We start from the raw sequence: 13,065 nt of genomic DNA, 5'->3' as shown, positions 1-13,065 counted from the left end.
GCACCATAGCAGCTTATGGTGCTTTTCTGCTCAGAGTGTGCCTCCAATCCCACATTCATTTTTAATTTATTTGCAATTTAAAAAACAACAATTACTGCTCGAAGTTCACTTTTCAAAACCATTCAACTTATTAAATGTATTTCTCTAACCTATGAATGTGGTCCATGTTCACTTTTCCTCATCTTCATCTCGATACTCCTTTCCCAGAAACCAGGTTCACTTCTTCATTCAACCCACCCATCCAAGGTCACCAAATCTTTGAAGCACAAGTCTGCCTATTCTCCCTTTCTCTCTATGTACAAGATACCTTGTATCATTTGAATGGACAGCAGGAGAGAAGGATATTTATGGTGAGTGGGGGAGGGGTTTTGAGGAGTAACCTCATTTGCCTAAGAGCCGGGGTATCTGGGAAAAAAAGTATTTTATGGGGGAAGAATTTCACATCTCCTTGGTGAAATTTGTAGGGCCTTATAACATCCTTTCTGTGGATGCAGATTCAGTCGGAACAGAGGTCCTAGTCCTCGCTCTGCCTTTCAAAGGAACTGTAAATATGCATGGCTTATTTGGCTTTGTCCGGCAGGGCTTGCCCGGCAGGGTGAGAATGGCGTTTGTCAGGCGTTCGTCAGGCGATCGGAAGGGGTGAGGCAATAATTTATAATTCAATGATCTTCATGATATTTTCTTGATAATATGAAAGCAGGAAAGGGAAGCTTGGCAATAAGCAATCCTAAAGCAAGGTGTGACTCCAGGGAAGAATGACTTGAAAACAACATACAGAAAGACTCATGTAAAAAGGCCCTGATGAGGCTTGAACTCATGACCCCTGGTTTACAAGACCAGTGCTCTGCCACTGAGCTACAAGGCCAGTCTGCACGCAGGATGTAAATTGCAACATGTATTCTTACTGAGGTATGAATATATCTATGATTTTGAGACTCTGTATGGAAACGTAGTTGCATATGAATGTCCATGTGCGCGCACACATTGAAGACCATGCTTAAGGCACTTTTCTTGGAAGTATGAAAAACTACATTTTCATATGAGAAAATAAGAGTTTTCACATTCAAGACCATACCGATAGCTCTAGTTAGTATGTCTGCAATCAGTGACATATAGAGAACCCACTGATTAGAAGTGATCTGTCTCTGTGGGGCAGACATATGTTAACAGTCATTCATTTGAGACGGCCTAAACTTTAGGAGTAAGAGCTGCTTTCTTATCAATCTATTTATCCAAACTGGTTAATAAGCCAGGAGTGAGTGAAAGGCAATCCTCTGGAAACTCCATGAAAGATCTAATTTCTATTACGCACAAAATACTTCACTTTATTTGACATATTTGTTAAAATGGAACAGTCAGATGATCCCATCTAGCGGATCCTGGCTCTGTCTTGAAAGAGAGTGTAATTATACTACAAGAAATGCTGGCCATCAAAAGAGACTCTGATGGCTTTCCGACGAAGGTGGGATTCGAACCCACGCGTGCAGAGCACAATGGATTAGCAGTCCATCGCCTTAACCACTCGGCCACCTCGTCTGCCCTACAGCCCCATCTGAAACCTTGCTTCACAAAAGGTACTGAAGTGTCAATATACTGTACCTAAAAAAGAAAAAAAACAGCTGAGGCAAGATCTCACATTCCACGTCTTCCTCCAATTAGGGACCTACATTTCATTTTTGGGAAATTCTTACTATGTGCTAATTACAAATATTCATAAGATTCCCCTAGACTTTGTCAGAACTGTCAAGATATAATTCTATGGGGTTTTGAATAGACAGAGCATATGTTATAGGACAATTATAGAATCTATTCCGTTTGGACTGTATTTTTAATAGTCATGATAACATGCTAGCATGTGAGTCTATCTTGCACAGTGAATGATGGAGCAGTGTCTGTCATCTACTTGGTCAGCTGTAGATGGCTCACCTGGGGAGATGTGAAAAGAGAGAGCTCCAGTGGCGCAATCGGTTAGCGCGCGGTACCTATACAGCAGTACTTGCACTGAGCCATGCCGAGGTTGTGAGTTCGAGCCTCACCTGGAGCTGCCGTGTTGTTTTTCATAAACCATTTCACAAAAAGTAAAGTTTAAACTCAGAGTATGGACGGCCCTTGCTAGAGAGTCTTTACTTCTTATAGGATCTACGTGTCCTACTCCTCTGGGTGCCAAATATCACATATCCTACGCGATGCTCAGTTTAAACATTCCATGATGTGCCATCTTGCATTTCATGCAAACACCACATCAGTGCATTTAAAAATACATTTGTACAATAATAAATATGATGAAAACAGTGTTCTCACATGATAACCATAAACTGAAGAGCTGCAAAAAATGCTGTATCAGCTACTTACAATAAAAGGTGACTCGAAAAAACTAGCAAAAGAAGAGCATCATCATATTAAAGGTTCTATTCACCATCTTGAGTTGCACCATAGCAGCTTATGGTGCTTTTCTGCTCAGAGTGTGCCTCCAATCCCACATTCATTTTTAATTTCTTTGCAATTTAAAAAACAACAATTACTGCTCGAAGTTCACTTTTCAAAACCATTCAACCTATTAAATGTATTTCTCTAACCTATGAATGTGGTCCATGTTCACTTTTCCTCATCTTCATCTCGATACTCCTTTCCCAGAAACCAGGTTCACTTCTTCATTCAACCCACCCATCCAAGGTCACCAAATCTTTGAAGCAAGTCTGCCTATTCTCCCTTTCTCTCTATGTACAAGATACCTTGTATCATTTGAATGGACAGCAGGAGAGAAGGATATTTATGGTGAGTGGGGGTGGGGTTTTGAGGAGTAACCTCATTTGCCTAAGAGCCGGGGTATCTGGGAAAAAAAGTATTTTATGGGGGAAGAATTTCACATCTCCTTGGTGAAATTTGTAGGGCCTTATAACATCCTTTCTGTGGATGCAGATTCAGTCAGGACAGAGGTCCTAGTCCTCGCTCTGCCTTTCAAAGGAACTGTAAATATGCATGGCTTATTTGGCTTTGCCCGGCAGGGTGAGAATGGCGTTTGTCAGGCGTTCGTCAGGCGATCGGAAGGGGTGAGGCAATAATTTATAATTCAATGATCTTCATGATATTTTCTTGATAATATGAAAGCAGGAAAGGGAAGCTTGGCAATAAGCAATCCTAAAGCAAGGTGTGACTCCAGGGAAGAATGACTTGAAAACAACATACAGAAAGACTCATGTAAAAAGGCCCTGATGAGGCTTGAACTCATGACCCCTGGTTTACAAGACCAGTGCTCTGCCACTGAGCTACAAGGCCAGTCTGCACGCAGGATGTAAATTGCAACATGTATTCTTACTGAGGTATGAATATATCTATGATTTTGAGACTCTGTATGGAAACGTAGTTGCATATGAATGTCCACGTGCGCACACACATTGAAGACCATGCTTAAGGCACTTTTCTTGGAAGTATGAAAAACTACATTTTCATATGAGAAAATAAGAGTTTTCACATTCAAGACCATACCGATAGCTCTAGTTAGTATGTCTGCAATCAGTGACATATAGAGAACCCACTTATTAGAAGTGATCTGTCTCTGTGGGGCAGACATATGTTAACAGTCATTCATTTGAGACGGCCTAAACTTTAGGAGTAAGAGCTGCTTTCTTATCAATCTATTTATCCAAACTGGTTAATAAGCCAGGAGTGAGTGAAAGGCAATCCTCTGGAAACTCCATGAAAGATCTAATTTCTATTACGCACAAAATACTTCACTTTATTTGACATATTTGTTAAAATGGAACAGTCAGATGATCCCATCTAGCGGATCCTGGCTCTGTCTTGAAAGAGAGTGTAATTATACTTCAAGAAATGCTGGCCTTCAAAAGAGACTCTGATGGCTTTCCGACGAAGGTGGGATTCGAACCCACGCGTGCAGAGCACAATGGATTAGCAGTCCATCGCCTTAACCACTCAGCCACCTCGTCTGCCCTACAGCCCCATCTGAAACCTTGCTTCACAAAAGGTACTGAAGTGTCAATATACTGTACCTAAAAAAGAAAAAAAACAGCTGAGGCAAGATCTCACATTCCACGTCTTCCCCCAATTAGGGACCTACATTTCATTTTTGGGAAATTCTTACTATGTGCTAATTACAAATATTCATAAGATTCCCCTAGACTTTGTCAGAACTGTCAAGATATAATTCTATGGGGTTTTGAATAGACAGAGCATATGTTATAGGACAATTATAGAATCTATTCCGTTTGGACTGTATTTTTAATAGTCATGATAACATGCTAGCATGTGAGTCGATCTTGCACAGTGAATGATGGAGCAGTGTCTGTCATCTACTTGGTCAGCTGTAGATGGCTCACCTGGGGAGATGTGAAAAGAGAGAGCTCCAGTGGCGCAATCGGTTAGCGCGCGGTACTTATACAGCAGTACTTGCACTGAGCTATGCCGAGGTTGTGAGTTCGAGCCTCACCTGCAGCAGTTGTGTTGTTTTTCATAAACCATTTCACAAAAAGTAAAGTTTAAACTCAGATTATGGACGGCCCTTGCTAGAGAGTCTTTACTTCTTATAGGATCTACGTGTCCTACTCCTCTGGGTGCCAAATATCACATATCCTACGCGATGCTCAGTTTAAACATTCCATGATGTGCCATCTTGCATTTCATGCAAACACCACATCAGTGCATTTAAAAATACATTTGTAGAATAATAAATATGATGAAAACAGTGTTCTCACATGATAACCATAAACTGAAGAGCTGCAAAAAATGCTGTATCAGCTACTTACAATAAAAGGTGACTCGAAAAAACTAGCAAAAGAAGAGCATCATCATATTAAAGGTTCTATTCACCATCTTGAGTTGCACCATAGCAGCTTATGGTGCTTTTCTGCTCAGAGTGTGCCTCCAATCCCACATTCATTTTTAATTTCTTTGCAATTTAAAAAACAACAATTACTGCTCGAAGTTCACTTTTCAAAACCATTCAACCTATTAAATGTATTTCTCTAACCTATGAATGTGGTCCATGTTCACTTTTCCTCATCTTCATCTCGATACTCCTTTCCCAGAAACCAGGTTCACTTCTTCATTCAACCCACCCATCCAAGGTCACCAAATCTTTGAAGCAAGTCTGCCTATTCTCCCTTTCTCTCTATGTACAAGATACCTTGTATCATTTGAATGGACAGCAGGAGAGAAGGATATTTATGGTGAGTGGGGGTGGGGTTTTGAGGAGTAACCTCATTTGCCTAAGAGCCGGGGTATCTGGGAAAAAAAGTATTTTATGGGGGAAGAATTTCACATCTCCTTGGTGAAATTTGTAGGGCCTTATAACATCCTTTCTGTGGATGCAGATTCAGTCAGGACAGAGGTCCTAGTCCTCGCTCTGCCTTTCAAAGGAACTGTAAATATGCATGGCTTATTTGGCTTTGCCCGGCAGGGTGAGAATGGCGTTTGTCAGGCGTTCGTCAGGCGTTCGTCAGACGATCGTCAGACGATCGGAAGGGGTGAGGCAATAATTTATAATTCAATGATCTTCATGATATTTTCTTGATAATATGAAAGCAGGAAAGGGAAGCTTGGCAATAAGCAATCCTAAAGCAAGGTGTGACTCCAGGGAAGAATGACTTGAAAACAACATACAGAAAGACTCATGTAAAAAGGCCCTGATGAGGCTTGAACTCATGACCCCTGGTTTACAAGACCAGTGCTCTGCCACTGAGCTACAAGGCCAGTCTGCACGCAGGATGTAAATTGCAACATGTATTCTTACTGAGGTATGAATATATCTATGATTTTGAGACTCTGTATGGAAACGTAGTTGCATATGAATGTCCACGTGCGCGCACACATTGAAGACCATGCTTAAGGCACTTTTCTTGGAAGTATGAAAAACTACATTTTCATATGAGAAAATAAGAGTTTTCACATTCAAGACCATACCGATAGCTCTAGTTAGTATGTCTGCAATCAGTGACATATAGAGAACCCACTTATTAGAAGTGATCTGTCTCTGTGGGGCAGACATATGTTAACAGTCATTCATTTGAGACGGCCTAAACTTTAGGAGTAAGAGCTGCTTTCTTATCAATCTATTTATCCAAACTGGTTAATAAGCCAGGAGTGAGTGAAAGGCAATCCTCTGGAAACTCCATGAAAGATCTAATTTCTATTACGCACAAAATACTTCACTTTATTTGACATATTTGTTAAAATGGAACAGTCAGATGATCCCATCTAGCGGATCCTGGCTCTGTCTTGAAAGAGAGTGTAATTATACTACAAGAAATGCTGGCCATCAAAAGAGACTCTGATGGCTTTCCGACGAAGGTGGGATTCGAACCCACGCGTGCAGAGCCCAATGGATTAGCAGTCCATCGCCTTAACCACTCGGCCACCTCGTCTGCCCTACAGCCCCTATCTGAAACCTTGCTTCACAAAAGGTACTGAAGTGTCAATATACTGTACCTAAAAAAGAAAAAAAACAGCTGAGGCAAGATCTCACATTCCACGTCTTCCCCCAATTAGGGACCTACATTTCATTTTTGGGAAATTCTTACTATGTGCTAATTACAAATATTCATAAGATTCCCCTAGACTTTGTCAGAACTGTCAAGATATAATTCTATGGGGTTTTGAATAGACAGAGCATATGTTATAGGACAATTATAGAATCTATTCCGTTTGGACTGTATTTTTAATAGTCATGATAACATGCTAGCATGTGAGTCGATCTTGCACAGTGAATGATGGAGCAGTGTCTGTCATCTACTTGGTCAGCTGTAGATGGCTCACCTGGGGAGAAGTGAAAAGAGAGAGCTCCAGTGGCGCAATCGGTTAGCGCGCGGTACTTATACAGCTGTACTTGCACTGAGCCATGCCGAGGTTGTGAGTTCGAGCCTCACCTGGAGCAGCCGTGTTGTTTTTCATAAACCATTTCACAAAAAGTAAAGTTTAAACTCAGAGTATGGACGGCCCTTGCTAGAGAGTCTTTACTTCTTATAGGATCTACGTGTCCTACTCCTCTGGGTGCCAAATATCACATATCCTCCGCGATGCTCAGTTTAAACATTCCATGATGTGCCATCTTGCATTTCATGCAAACACCACATCAGTGCATTTAAAAATACATTTGTAGAATAATAAATATGATGAAAACAGTGTTCTCACATGATAACCATAAACTGAAGAGCTGCAAAAAATGCTGTATCAGCTACTTACAATAAAAGGTGACTCGAAAAAACTAGCAAAAGAAGAGCATCATCATATTAAAGGTTCTATTCACCATCTTGAGTTGCACCATAGCAGCTTATGGTGCTTTTCTGCTCAGAGTGTGCCTCCAATCCCACATTCATTTTTAATTTCTTTGCAATTTAAAAAACAACAATTACTGCTCGAAGTTCACTTTTCAAAACCATTCAACCTATTAAATGTATTTCTCTAACCTATGAATGTGGTCCATGTTCACTTTTCCTCATCTTCATCTCGATACTCCTTTCCCAGAAACCAGGTTCACTTCTTCATTCAACCCACCCATCCAAGGTCACCAAATCTTTGAAGCACAAGTCTGCCTATTCTCCCTTTCTCTCTATGTACAAGATACCTTGTATCATTTGAATGGACAGCAGGAGAGAAGGATATTTATGGTGAGTGGGGGTGGGGTTTTGAGGAGTAACCTTATTTGCCTAAGAGCCGGGGTATCTGGGGAAAAAAAGTATTTTATGGGGGAAGAATTTCACATCTCCTTGGTGAAATTTGTAGGGCCTTATAACATCCTTTCTGTGGATGCAGATTCAGTCGGAACAGAGGTCCTAGTCCTCGCTCTGCCTTTCAAAGGAACTGTAAATATGCATGGCTTATTTGGCTTTGCCCGGCATGGTGAGAATGGCGTTTGTCAGGCGTTCGTCAGGCGATCGGAAGGGGTGAGGCAATAATTTATAATTCAATGATCTTCATGATATTTTCTTGATAATATGAAAGCAGGAAAGGGAAGCTTGGCAATAAGCAATCCTAAAGCAAGGTGTGACTCCAGGGAAGAATGACTTGAAAACAACATACAGAAAGACTCATGTAAAAAGGCCCTGATGAGGCTTGAACTCATGACCCCTGGTTTACAAGACCAGTGCTCTGCCACTGAGCTACAAGGCCAGTCTGCACGCAGGATGTAAATTGCAACATGTATTCTTACTGAGGTATGAATATATCTATGATTTTGAGACTCTGTATGGAAACGTAGTTGCATATGAATGTCCACGTGCGCGCACACATTGAAGACCATGCTTAAGGCACTTTTCTTGGAAGTATGAAAAACTACATTTTCATATGAGAAAATAAGAGTTTTCACATTCAAGACCATACCGATAGCTCTAGTTAGTATGTCTGCAATCAGTGACATATAGAGAACCCACTTATTAGAAGTGATCTGTCTCTGTGGGGCAGACATATGTTAACAGTCATTCATTTGAGACGGCCTAAACTTTATGAGTAAGAGCTGCTTTCTTATCAATCTATTTATCCAAACTGGTTAATAAGCCAGGAGTGAGTGAAAGGCAATCCTCTGGAAACTCCATGAAAGATCTAATTTCTATTACGCCCAAAATACTTCACTTTATTTGACATATTTGTTAAAATGGAACAGTCAGATGATCCCATCTAGCGGATCCTGGCTCTGTCTTGAAAGAGAGTGTAATTATACTGCAAGAAATGCTGGCCATCAAAAGAGACTCTGATGGCTTTCCGACGAAGGTGGGATTCGAACCCACGCGTGCAGAGCACAATGGATTAGCAGTCCATCGCCTTAACCACTCGGCCACCTCGTCTGCCCTACAGCCCCATCTGAAACCTTGCTTCACAAAAGGTACTGAAGTGTCAATATACTGTACCTAAAAAAGAAAAAAACAGCTGAGGCAAGATCTCACATTCCACGTCTTCCCCCAATCAGGGACCTATATTTCATTTTTGGGAAATTCTTACTATGTGATAATTACAAATATTCATAAGATTCCCCTAGACTTTGTCAGAACTGTCAAGATATAATTCTATGGGGTTTTGAATAGACAGAGCATTTGTTATAGGACAATTATAGAATCTATTCCGTTTGGACTGTATTTTTAATAGTCATGATAACATGCTAGCATGTGAGTCGATCTTGCACAGTGAATGATGGAGCAGTGTCTGTCATCAACTTGGTCAGCTCTAGATGGCTCACCTGGGGAGATGTGAAAAGAGTGAGCTCCAGTGGCGCAATTGGTTAGTGCGCGGTATATATACAGCAGTACTTGCACTGAGCCATGCCGAGGTTGTGAGTTCGAGCCTCACCTGGAGCAGCCGTGTTGTTTTTCATAAACCATTTCACAAAAAGTAAAGTTTAAACTCAGAGTATGGACGGCCCTTGCTAGAGAGTCTTTACTTCTTATAGGATCTACGTGTCCTACTCCTCTGGGTGCCAAATATCACATATCCTACGTGATGCTCAGTTTAAACATTCCATGATGTGCCATCTTGCATTTCATGCAAACACCACATCAGTGCATTTAAAAATACATTTGTAGAATAATAAATATGATGAAAACAGTGTTCTCACATGATAACCATAAACTGAAGAGCTGCAAAAAATGCTGTATCAGCTACTTACAATAAAAGGTGACTCGAAAAAACTAGCAAAAGAAGAGCATCATCATATTAAAGGTTCTATTCACCATCTTGAGTTGCACCATAGCAGCTTATGGTGCTTTTCTGCTCAGAGTGTGCCTCCAATCCCACATTCATTTTTAATTTCTTTGCAATTTAAAAAGCAACAATTACTGCTCGAAGTTCACTTTTCAAAACCATTCAACCTATTAAATGTATTTCTCTAACCTATGAATGTGGTCCATGTTCACTTTTCCTCATCTTCATCTCGATACTCCTTTCCCAGAAACCAGGTTCACTTCTTCATTCAACCCACCCATCCAAGGTCACCAAATCTTTGAAGCAAGTCTGCCTATTCTCCCTTTCTCTCTATGTACAAGATACCTTGTATCATTTGAATGGACAGCAGGAGAGAAGGATATTTATGGTGAGTGGGGGTGGGGTTTTGAGGAGTAACCTCATTTGCCTAAGAGCCGGGGTATCTGGGAAAAAAAGTATTTTATGGGGGAAGAATTTCACATCTCCTTGGTGAAATTTGTAGGGCCTTATAACATCCTTTCTGTGGATGCAGATTCAGTCGGAACAGAGGTCCTAGTCCTCGCTCTGCCTTTCAAAGGAACTGTAAATATGCATGGCTTATTTGGCTTTGCCCGGCAGGGTGAGAATGGCGTTTGTCAGGCGTTCGTCAGGCGATCGGAAGGGGTGAGGCAATAATTTATAATTCAATGATCTTCATGATATTTTCTTGATAATATGAAAGCAGGAAAGGGAAGCTTGGCAATAAGCAATCCTAAAGCAAGGTGTGACTCCAGGGAAGAATGACTTGAAAACAACATACAGAAAGACTCATGTAAAAAGGCCCTGATGAGGCTTGAACTCATGACCCCTGGTTTACAAGACCAGTGCTCTGCCACTGAGCTACAAGGCCAGTCTGCACGCAGGATGTAAATTGCAACATGTATTCTTACTGAGGTATGAATATATCTATGATTTTGAGACTCTGTATGGAAACGTAGTTGCATATGAATGTCCACGTGCGCGCACACATTGAAGACCATGCTTAAGGCACTTTTCTTGGAAGTATGAAAAACTACATTTTCATATGAGAAAATAAGAGTTTTCACATTCAAGACCATACCGATAGCTCTAGTTAGTATGTCTGCAATCAGTGACATATAGAGAACCCACTTATTAGAAGTGATCTGTCTCTGTGGGGCAGACATATGTTAACAGTCATTCATTTGAGACGGCCTAAACTTTAGGAGTAAGAGCTGCTTTCTTATCAATCTATTTATCCAAACTGGTTAATAAGCCAGGAGTGAGTGAAAGGCAATCCTCTGGAAACTCCATGAAAGATCTAATTTCTATTACGCACAAAATACTTCACTTTATTTGACATATTTGTTAAAATAGAACAGTCAGATGATCCCATCTAGCGGATCCTGGCTCTGTCTTGAAAGAGAGTGTAATTATACTACAAGAAATGCTGGCCATCAAAAGAGACTCTGATGGCTTTCCGACGAAGGTGGGATTCGAACCCACGCGTGCAGAGCACAATGGATTAGCAGTCCATCGCCTTAACCACTCGGCCACCTCGTCTGCCCTACAGGCCCATCTGAAACCTTGCTTCACAAAAGGTACTGAAGTGTCAATATACTGTACCTAAAAAAGAAAAAAACAGCTGAGGCAAGATCTCACATTCCACGTCTTCCCCCAATTAGGGACCTACATTTCATTTTTGGGAAATTCTTACTATGTGCTAATTACAAATATTCATAAGATTCCCCTAGACTTTGTCAGAACTGTCAAGATATAATTCTATGGGGTTTTGAATAGACAGAGCATATGTTATAGGACAATTATAGAATCTATTCCGTTTGGACTGTATTTTTAATAGTCATGATAACATGCTAGCATGTGAGTCGATCTTGCACAGTGAATGATGGAGCTGTGTCTGTCATCTACTTGGTCAGCTGTAGATGGCTCACCTGGGGAGATGTGAAAAGAGAGAGCTCCAGTGGCGCAATAGGTTAGCGCGCGGTACCTGTACAGAAGTACTTGCACTGAGCCATGCCGAGGTTGTGAGTTCGAGCCTCACCTGGAGCAGCCGTGTTGTTTTTCATAAACCATTTCACAAAAAGTAAAGTTTAAACTCAGAGTATGGACGGCCCTTGCTAGAGAGTCTTTACTTCTTATAGGATCTACGTGTCCTACTCCTCTGGGTGCCAAATATCACATATCCTACGCGATGCTCAGTTTAAACATTCCATGATGTGCCATCTTGCATTTCATGCAAACACCACATCAGTACATTTAAAAATACATTTGTAGAATAATAAATATGATGAAAACAGTGTTCTCACATGATAACCATAAACTGAAGAGCTGCAAAAAATGCTGTATCAGCTACTTACAATAAAAGGTGACTCGAAAAAACTAGCAAAAGAAGAGCATCATCATATTAAAGGTTCTATTCACCATCTTGAGTTGCACCATAGCAGCTTATGGTGCTTTTCTGCTCAGAGTGTGCCTCCAATCCCACATTCATTTTTAATTTCTTTGCAATTTAAAAAACAACAATTACTGCTCGAAGTTCACTTTTCAAAACCATTCAACCTATTAAATGTATTTCTCTAACCTATGAATGTGGTCCATGTTCACTTTTCCTCATCTTCATCTCGATACTCCTTTCCCAGAAACCAGGTTCACTTCTTCATTCAACCCACCCATCCAAGGTCACCAAATCTTTGAAGCAAGTCTGCCTATTCTCCCTTTCTCTCTATGTACAAGATACCTTGTATCATTTGAATGGACAGCAGGAGAGAAGGATATTTATGGTGAGTGGGGGTGGGGTTTTGAGGAGTAACCTCATTTGCCTAAGAGCCGGGGTATCTGGGAAAAAAAGTATTTTATGGGGGAAGAATTTCACATCTCCTTGGTGAAATTTGTAGGGCCTTATAACATCCTTTCTGTGGATGCAGATTCAGTCGGAACAGAGGTCCTAGTCCTCGCTCTGCCTTTCAAAGGAACTGTAAATATGCATGGCTTATTTGGCTTTGCCCGGCAGGGTGAGAATGGCGTTTGTCAGGCGTTCGTCAGGCGATCGGAAGGGGTGAGGCAATAAGTTATAATTCAATGATCTTCATGATATTTTCTTGATAATATGAAAGCAGGAAAGGGAAGCTTGGCAATAAGCAATCCTAAAGCAAGGTGTGACTCCAGGGAAGAATGACTTGAAAACAACATACAGAAAGACTCATGTAAAAAGGCCCTGATGAGGCTTGAACTCGTGACCCCTGGTTTACAAGACCAGTGCTCTGCCACTGAGCTACAAGGCCAGTCTGCACGCAGAATGTAAATTGCAACATGTATTCTTACTGAGGTATGAATATATCTATGATTTTGAGACTCTGTATGGAAACGTAGTTGCATATGAATGTCCACGTGCGCGCACACATT

The 13,065-nt window shown here is 41.0% G+C and overlaps 10 non-coding genes across 10 annotated transcripts; 2 read left to right on the top strand and 8 right to left on the bottom strand.

Annotated features, from left to right (window-relative positions):
- Nucleotides 1-793: 793 nt before the first annotated feature.
- On the bottom strand, nt 794-865 carry TRNAT-UGU (transfer RNA threonine (anticodon UGU)). Its single transcript has one exon. It is a non-coding gene; the product is annotated as a tRNA-Thr (tRNA).
- Nucleotides 866-1,454: 589 nt separating this feature from the next.
- On the bottom strand, nt 1,455-1,536 carry TRNAS-GCU (transfer RNA serine (anticodon GCU)). The gene has a single exon. It is a non-coding gene; the product is annotated as a tRNA-Ser (tRNA).
- Nucleotides 1,537-1,949: 413 nt separating this feature from the next.
- Nucleotides 1,950-2,044, top strand: TRNAI-UAU (transfer RNA isoleucine (anticodon UAU)). The gene is made up of 2 exons: nt 1,950-1,987; nt 2,009-2,044. It is a non-coding gene; the product is annotated as a tRNA-Ile (tRNA).
- A 1,160-nt stretch (nt 2,045-3,204) lies between these two features.
- On the bottom strand, nt 3,205-3,276 carry TRNAT-UGU (transfer RNA threonine (anticodon UGU)). Its single transcript has one exon. It is a non-coding gene; the product is annotated as a tRNA-Thr (tRNA).
- A 2,361-nt stretch (nt 3,277-5,637) lies between these two features.
- TRNAT-UGU (transfer RNA threonine (anticodon UGU)) lies at nt 5,638-5,709 on the bottom strand. The gene has a single exon. It is a non-coding gene; the product is annotated as a tRNA-Thr (tRNA).
- Nucleotides 5,710-6,794: 1,085 nt separating this feature from the next.
- On the top strand, nt 6,795-6,889 carry TRNAI-UAU (transfer RNA isoleucine (anticodon UAU)). Its single transcript has 2 exons — nt 6,795-6,832; nt 6,854-6,889. It is a non-coding gene; the product is annotated as a tRNA-Ile (tRNA).
- Nucleotides 6,890-8,052: 1,163 nt separating this feature from the next.
- On the bottom strand, nt 8,053-8,124 carry TRNAT-UGU (transfer RNA threonine (anticodon UGU)). Its single transcript has one exon. It is a non-coding gene; the product is annotated as a tRNA-Thr (tRNA).
- Nucleotides 8,125-8,713: 589 nt separating this feature from the next.
- TRNAS-GCU (transfer RNA serine (anticodon GCU)) lies at nt 8,714-8,795 on the bottom strand. The gene has a single exon. It is a non-coding gene; the product is annotated as a tRNA-Ser (tRNA).
- Nucleotides 8,796-10,462: 1,667 nt separating this feature from the next.
- TRNAT-UGU (transfer RNA threonine (anticodon UGU)) lies at nt 10,463-10,534 on the bottom strand. Its single transcript has one exon. It is a non-coding gene; the product is annotated as a tRNA-Thr (tRNA).
- Nucleotides 10,535-11,123: 589 nt separating this feature from the next.
- TRNAS-GCU (transfer RNA serine (anticodon GCU)) lies at nt 11,124-11,205 on the bottom strand. The gene has a single exon. It is a non-coding gene; the product is annotated as a tRNA-Ser (tRNA).
- Nucleotides 11,206-13,065: the final 1,860 nt, after the last annotated feature.

This window comes from Triturus cristatus, chromosome 12, assembly GCF_964204655.1.
Source record: "Triturus cristatus chromosome 12, aTriCri1.1, whole genome shotgun sequence".
In the NCBI taxonomy this organism is placed as follows: domain Eukaryota; kingdom Metazoa; phylum Chordata; class Amphibia; order Caudata; family Salamandridae; genus Triturus; species Triturus cristatus.
Note: the sequence above shows the minus strand (reverse complement) of the source record. Positions and strands in the feature narration are given on the sequence as shown.